The 8,207-nt window shown below is 35.6% G+C and overlaps 1 protein-coding gene across 1 annotated transcript in view; it reads left to right on the top strand.

Moving 5' to 3' along the window:
• Positions 1–797: 797 nt before the first annotated feature.
• Positions 798–8,207, top strand: part of LOC107687062 (protein FAM135B-like) — a 65,292-nt gene continuing 57,882 nt past the window's right edge. Inside the window, exon 1 of the mRNA XM_016484211.1 lies at positions 798–1,059. The gene's annotated coding sequence lies outside the window, so the exon portion shown is untranslated. The remainder of the gene's footprint in view (positions 1,060–8,207) is intronic.

Raw genomic sequence — 8,207 nt, 5'->3', positions numbered from 1 at the left:
TTAGCAAATGGCTGCAATATAACAAAGAGTGAAAAATTTAAGGGGGTCTGAATACTTTCCGTACCCACTGTATATATATATGTATACAAACAATATATTATAAATAATATATATTATATAAATAATTTAATAAATTCTGGATTACAAATATACATTATATATATTATATACATATTATACAGATTTATTTTGTATAATTCGGAAACAATATTAAACAAATTACTTGAAACAGCAATACTTCAGATCTTTTATTATACATTATGTAAATGAATATGCTTTTTGCCTCCAAGATAAAATTATCCATAAAATGGCAATGAAAATAATAATATTAATTATTGCAATGCTAATAGTAATAATAATCCCTCTGACAATTACTAAAATGATTAACATTAATTAGCATCAACTAACATATTAGTAGTAACAATGCTACTACTACTACCACTACTACTAAAAATAAACCTCTGACAATTACTAGCACAGTAATTTGCGAAACATTCTAAAATTAGTCTGGATAGTCTGAAATATTATTTTGCCATTTAAGCAAAAAAGTCATTCATAAAATGGCTTTTAAAATATACCAACCAATGCTAATATAATAGGCAGAGGTGAACACAAAAGGGGAAAAATTTGGCTATTATTTTACATTTATTTATGCATTGATTGGTTGATTAATTGAAAAATATTGTTAAAAGGAAAACACATCCATCCCTTATTATCATGCATCCAGCCTCAGACAGAGAGGAGAGAGAGCGAGCGTGAGAGAGAGGGGGGGCAAGCGAGTGGCGCAGCAGCACTTAGGCAGATTGGACATCATCTCTGGAGGTGGGAGAACGCAAGCGTGCTACTGCAGCATGCAGGAGCTGAATGATCACCATGGCAACAACAGCATCAGTACCAGCAGCAGCAGCAGCAGCCGTGAACCGCTCATGCCCGTGTCAACACTGAGACCTGCTACTGCTCTCAACACACACTCCCTCCCTCTCAACTTAATGACATAGGATCAAAGCGGGTGCGCGGATCACGCCTCCGGGTCACGCAGCAGCGTCGTCGCACAGGCAGGTAAGCTAACGGACGTTTACACTCTTTCTCTGTTATTGTTCATCTGTGTTTGGCTCACGTCGACCGCGGACTTGCTTTTGACTGCTGTTTTCTAATGACTGTTTAGTCTTGTCTGGTCTTTAAGCCGCTCTTAGGTGGACCGGCAGGGAAATATTCCGTTATCCGGCATAAATCCCTGTAAGGAACATATTGGATGCATATTCTGCCAATGCAACGCGCCAGCCATCTGTCTCCAGCAGAAACACACAGCACTGTATTTCTACACAACAACAACACATTTGAAGCATGTGACATTGATGTTGACTTGAGCGGTACGCCGTGTGCCGGACACCACGATTGGGAATGATTTGATTTAGGGTGCATTGCTTTCTGTTCTGTTAGAAGGCTGATATGTCATTTGATGGGTCAGAAAGAGTTAAATCAAATCCTGAAGGAACTGTATAGACATATGAGTCATGACAAGGATTTGCATGACGCATTTTCATGTAACAGTGAGGAAAAACATCTAGGCTTTTGGTTTTCCTTCATGTATTTGGTACAAAACTGAGTGTAAACATCTCTTCTTCCGCTCTGAGAGGTTTCAAGTAATGAGCTGTTTCTAGCAGGGCTGAACTGACAAAAACAGCCAGCTGAAGACCCAAGAAACTCAACATCTTACAGGAGCTCACTAAAACCACTGGAGTTACTCTGCATTAGGGAAATCCAGATGTTCACCTTGAATGGGATAATTTCACAAGATCAACAGATCTAATCTCTTCTAAATGCATATCTGGCTTGTATTCGTGAAGGTCAATAAATCTGACATTCACAGCACCGTCTTGGCGAGCGGGACTGTGGATCTGTTTTTCCAAATTACTCGTCTCGTGCAGAGGAGACTTAAAAATTCAGCTCATGGCTGACATTTACAGGCGATGTAAAATCTGGAATAATCTGGACTGTTAATGAGCGCTGTGAATAATGCAGTTGGACCGTATAGATGGTGACATTCAAACGCAAACTCGCGAGTCCCGCAGGGGCCCGAGCGCTTTAACGGACGGCTTGCCGGAGGACACGAAATACCCCAGACGCTAACTGATATGGTAAAACAGCAGATTTTCCAGCAGACTTCCGATCGGCCAGGTCTGTCCACACTGCTTCAGGCAAAGCGTACGGCATGATCTTGTGGGAATGCTAGGAGAAAGAATAACAGCTAAGTTTAGGCATTGTATATGATCTAGAAAAATCAACACAAAGTTCTGGAATGCTCAGAGGACAGAATTTCTAGGGATTTTTGAATGAGATTTAGTGAACGCCTCCTTAGAAAGAACAAAATTACAATAATGTTAACATTAATGCAGTAGATACCATTAACTATCAATTAAGAATAATTCTAAAGTATTTATTCATCTTGGTAAGTTCGTTTCTGCATATGATGAATGTATCACAGTTTCCAAAAAATTTTTTTTAGGAGCACAACTGTTTTTAATGTTGATAATAAAGAAATGTTTCTTGAGTAGCAAATCAGCATACTAGAATGATTTCTGAAGGATCATGTGACACTGAAGACTGGAGTAATGACGCTGAAAATTCAGCTTTGCATCATGAGAATAAATTATATTTTAAAATATATTCAAACAGAAGACAGTGGTTTTAAATCTGAATAATATTTCACAATATTACCATTTTTTACTGTACTTTTTATTAATTAAATGCAGCCTTGGTGAGCATGAGAGACTTGCAAAAATGTTTTAAAATATTACCCTTCGAGCAGTTTATATTTATAAAACATCAACATAATCAAAGAAAATTGTTTATTGCTGGTTTATGATATCTATTTCTTTAACATGTTAATAGTTTGAACCTAAAATCTTACATTCCATGTAAATCTAACTTTTTATGGTAACTGATTAAGACAAATGAAGAGCAACTGAGTAGTCCCACCAACAGAGACTTTTTAATATAAATAGCTGTACATTAAATATCAAATACATTCATTTTGGCTTTGATTATGCTGTGCCATTCAACATTTTCCTTTCATTGTGTTAAAACAACTTTACTTTTAATAAACATCATACCTGGTTAGGACACACAAAGTGACCACAAAAATATCTTCCAAGTGCTTTTTGCACTAACCAGTCACAACAATCGGATATTTTGTTGATTGGTTGGCTTCTGTTTCTGCATTGTGTCAGATAACCCCACCCACAGTAAAATGTAATTGGTCAGTCCTTCTCCTCAAAACTGCATATTAATAGTCTTAATGTTCTGATTTGCATCACACAGTATTTTCACCCTAACTGTGCATAAAAATGACCTGTTGTGTCACACGGGGTTATAACATGGTGTAATGCAGACAGGAACTTCATTGTACTTTAACATGATTTCATCTCTCTCATTTTAGGCTGCTATCTGTGACTATTCAGGACAATTTCACACGTTAGCTTTTGAATCAGCTGTGAATACTGTAATGTGAACAGCTCTGTGTGTGAACCGTCAGATGCAGTGTGTCGTTGTGTCAGGTTTTCTCAGGTCTCTTTGTGTGGATTTGTAACAGTTTGTACTCAGGCGGTCCTGTGACTCTCTCTCATGTGATTTCTCTAATCTCTTTTCACTATCACATTGTTCCCACAGGGTCAAGCGCATGCTGTATAAATCTTTTACCAGCACCATTGTCCTACCGCATGACTTCATTATACAGAGCTGCAAGACACATGCAGATTAGATCTATCTATCTATCTTCAATTATCCATCCATCTCTTTATACCCTGGCACAGTAAGAATCATCATGCACTTTTGGCTTTAGACGTTTTATTGAGACAATTATGTGCCTTGTGATCTAACCACAAACCAAACCACTGTCATCTCACCCAACTTCACCCTGGCTTCTGTCTGTATGTAGCAAAGCAGACACTTGTGACCTTTTGAGTCGTCACAGCCAGCTTACTTAAGAAAAAGAGTATGTTACTATTTCAAACTATTATCTACTCTACTATTTTGGAAAGAAAGTAGCATGCAACTATAGTATGTATATGAATACTATGCATAGCATGTGGATTTTCTGTATGCATGGAATATCTGGATGATCTACAAGTCTTGCCAAAATGTGCACATACAGCATAATGCATTAGATACTGTATCCCAATGTGCCCAAGTGACATTTCATTTTCAGTGTAATGAAGAACCAAATGTGATTATCCACAATCCTTTGATTTATTATGTTCCAGTTCAACAACTTAATTCATTGCCATTTTTGTATAAACCCAACAGCATTGTGTCTGCTGATGTGTGTCGTCTAAAATGTTGTTGGCGGTTTTCTGAGCAGAGTCAGCAGTTTTTTAAGCTTTTCTAGGCAGAATCACTGAACTAGTTGTTGCATATGTGTCTTTCTTGCCATGGCCATGTGGAGACTAAGGTGGATTTGTTGTGTTTGGGTTTATTCCATATCAGTCTTATTCCTGCATTGGCTGAACACTATTGGCATTGCGATTGAATTCATTTTTAAAGTACAAAAAGGTTGTGCTGTATTAAAATGCATTTGAATAGATTTATGAAATACATAAATCTCATAAAATGTTGCAATGAGCTCTGAATGAAAAGGAAAACACATTCAAAGAAGGCAAAGCAGCATCTAAACTGAATACAAGAAAGCTTGTGACTCACCGAACGACTTTCTGAGCATATTTATTTGATTATTGATTATTGATTATTAATTATTGAAAAAAGCATGTTTCATCAAGGCTGCATTTATTTTATCAAAAATACAATAAAAATAACAGTTAAAATAACAGTTTTCTATTTTAATATCCTCTATTTTAATATACTAATATGCTATTTAATATTCCTCTGATGCAAAGCTGAATTTTCAGCAGCCATTACTCTAGTCTTCAGTGCCACATGATCCAAATCATTTGAACATGCTGATTTATCAATGTTTTCAGGATTCTTTGATGAATAAAAGGTAACACACACACACACACACAGGCGCGCGCACACACACACACACACACACACACACACACACACAGATGGACACAACCTGACAGGCCCATAAGGCTCTTCACTCTAGCCAGAATGAAATCATAGATCACTCACACACACACACACACACACACACACACACACACACACACAAAACCCCTACACTACTTGTCAAAAGATATTGTTAGAAAATATTTCTAGATGTCTAAAAGTATCCCAGGTTCCATAAAATATTATGCAACACTACTGTTTCCAACACTGATAATAAATCAGAATGATTTCACATGACACTGAAAACTGAAGTAATGGTTGATGAAAATTCAGCTTTGAATGACATGAATAAATAATATTTTAAAGTATATTAAATATATAATAATACATAGTAATAATATTTCACAATATTACTGTATTTTTATGTATTGTTGGATCAAATAAATGCAGCCTGGATGAGTATAACCTTAAAAATCGCACTGATCCCAAGCTTTTGAATGGCATGCATATTATAGATAGAGAAGGCAATTAATATAAAACAATATAAAACTTTCTAGACTACAAAACTTGATATTCTGAGGCTGATGATGAACATTTCCCGAAGGTTAAGAACTTTCTTTCACTGACTATTTGTATAAGTGGCTTCATTTGATTAAGAGTGGCCCAATTTTGTGCTCTGTTCGTGTAAAGTGCCATTAACATTTGCTATGTTCAATTACAAGCACAAGGCTCAAATAGATATATGCGCGCGCACACACACACACACACACACACACACACACACACAGAGGGACACACCGTGACAGGCCACACACACACACACACACACACACACACACACACACACGGATGGACACAACCTGACAGGCCCATAAGGCTCTTCACTCTAGCCAGAATGAAATCATAGATCACTCACAGCAAGCCCACGACCTGCAGAATTGATTAAGCAGGCAAGTCGAGCAAGTGTCTTCAGTCAGCAGTAGATTTATGACTGCTCACACACACACTGTTGCGCAAAAATATTGAATATTGCTGGAAGTGAAGTCTGGGAAATGCGGGTTACAATTCCATCATTTTTGCAGATCTCTGAGAATATTAAAGGTGTCCAGTAATTCAGTCAACTGAACCCTTCACAGTCCAAACACACCGAGAGATTCATTTCCCAGACTTCCTTTGCAAACAAGATTTTTGATAGCGGTTTAATATCTGGTAATGTCCGCTGTGTGTGATTATTGCCTGTAAAGGAAGTAGTGAACTCAGGTAAACCAATATTGTTTCATCATATCATACCACTCCGCTATCTAAATCGAATTACATGAGTAAATCTTACATGTATGAATCCTGTAGCATGAACCAATCAAGCAGATTAGTCAGGTTCCTTGTTCCTTTCACAAACTTTATTCGACCTAAATTTATTTTTATTTTTTGTTACTTTTATTTATTAACTGAGCAGATTTTTTTAATTATTGGCTAAATCTAATGAGACCTACAATTATAGAAATAAATCTGTTATAATCTATTTTATTTCTTCGTCACACTCACTCAGATCCCGCCTCCTTTATTGTTTGCTTTTTCCACTCCCTCCATTAATGTCTGCAGGAATGGCATTTGAATCAATATTTCATCACTGCTAACAGAAACATTGCGCTCCCCATCATGACTGACAGTGCAGCTCCTGTAGTTTTCCTTACTATGGCTCACGCGGTTTTGAAACATTTTAATCATCTGTTTATTAATAGGAAGCTGTCACACGGCACTGCACTCACTGCTTCAGAAAACAGATGAGAGGATGCAAAACAGGGACACGTGTTATGATTGAGCTGTAGTTCCTCTGTGATTATAGTAAATAAGGCTTTGCGGTACATTCATTTGATGTATTTTTCTACCTTACTACAGTACAAAAGAACTACAAGTAATCAGTGTTTGTCTAAACATTAAGATGACATCTGCCTCAGCCAATGGCATGAATTTGGGGCGGAGCTATTGTTTGTTCAACCAATGGCAAACCGCAGGAGTGTTTCTGGTCATTATGTTTACACTTAAGCTTTATAAAGTAAGTGAAACAGTATCCGATATATAATGATAAACATTTCAAAAGGTTTAGGCTACAATTAAATCACACAACCCCTCAACATTACATGTTTAATACAGTGAATCCAGTATTATAAAAGAATCCCGTTTGTACAGAATCCAGTTTTGTAAAAATGTCATGGTAAAACAATCAGATGCATTAAGACTTTAAAACTTCACACTTTATTTGAAGCCTTTTTATATAAAGCATTCTAAAAGTATTTTAATGCATTAATTATGATTTAATGCACCTTAGAATGCATTCATGTATGATTTTCATGAATAATTGTAACCACAGTTATAGTAAGTATGTATTATAAGTACTATATATATTCCTTTATATTCCTGCACTCTCTATTCTAATTCTATTCTTAAAAAAAAACTGGTCCCTTTTAGACTTGCACTCTATTCATTTACTAACTACTTGTTTTCTTAAAAAAAAAAAAACAACTAACACTAGCTTCTCTAATCCTTTTGTATTCTATCTGTTTGTTTTCTTTTTATTTATTATACAATTAACAAAGCAAAAAGGCCTCTAAAACTAGCTTGCTCTATTCTTTTTGTATTCTATCTGTTTCTTTTGATTTATTATATAATTAAAAAAAACAAACCTTTAAACCCTTGCTACGTGTACTGTGCTAAGCTAACTGAGACTTGTTATAGCACTTATATTATATATTATATTATAATGCATTTAAGTCAGGTTACAATTATTTATTCAAAGATACATTATGAATACAACAAACATTATGAATACATATGTGATCCTGGGCCACAAAACCAGTCATAACGGTAAATTTTTTGAAATTGATATTTATACATCATCTGAAAGCTGAATAAATAAGCTTTCCATTGATGTATGGTTTGTTAGGATAGGACAATATTTGGCCGAGATACAACTATTTGAAAATCTGGAATCTGAGGGAGCAAAAAAAACAAAATACTGAGAAAATTGCCTTTAAAGTTGTCCAAATTAAGTTCTTAGCAATGCATATTACTAATCAAAAATTAAGTTTTGATATATTTACGGTAGGAAATTTACAAAATATCTTCATGGAACATGATCTTTATTTAATATCCTAATGATTTTTGGCATAAAAGAAAAATCGGTAATTTTGACCCATACAATG

The sequence above is a fragment of the Sinocyclocheilus anshuiensis genome, unplaced genomic scaffold (assembly GCF_001515605.1).
Source record: "Sinocyclocheilus anshuiensis isolate Anshui unplaced genomic scaffold, SAMN03320099.WGS_v1.1 scaffold1641, whole genome shotgun sequence".
NCBI classification, from domain to species: domain Eukaryota; kingdom Metazoa; phylum Chordata; class Actinopteri; order Cypriniformes; family Cyprinidae; genus Sinocyclocheilus; species Sinocyclocheilus anshuiensis.
The sequence above is the reverse complement of the archived record's forward strand: the minus strand, read 5'-3'. Positions and strand labels throughout refer to the sequence as shown.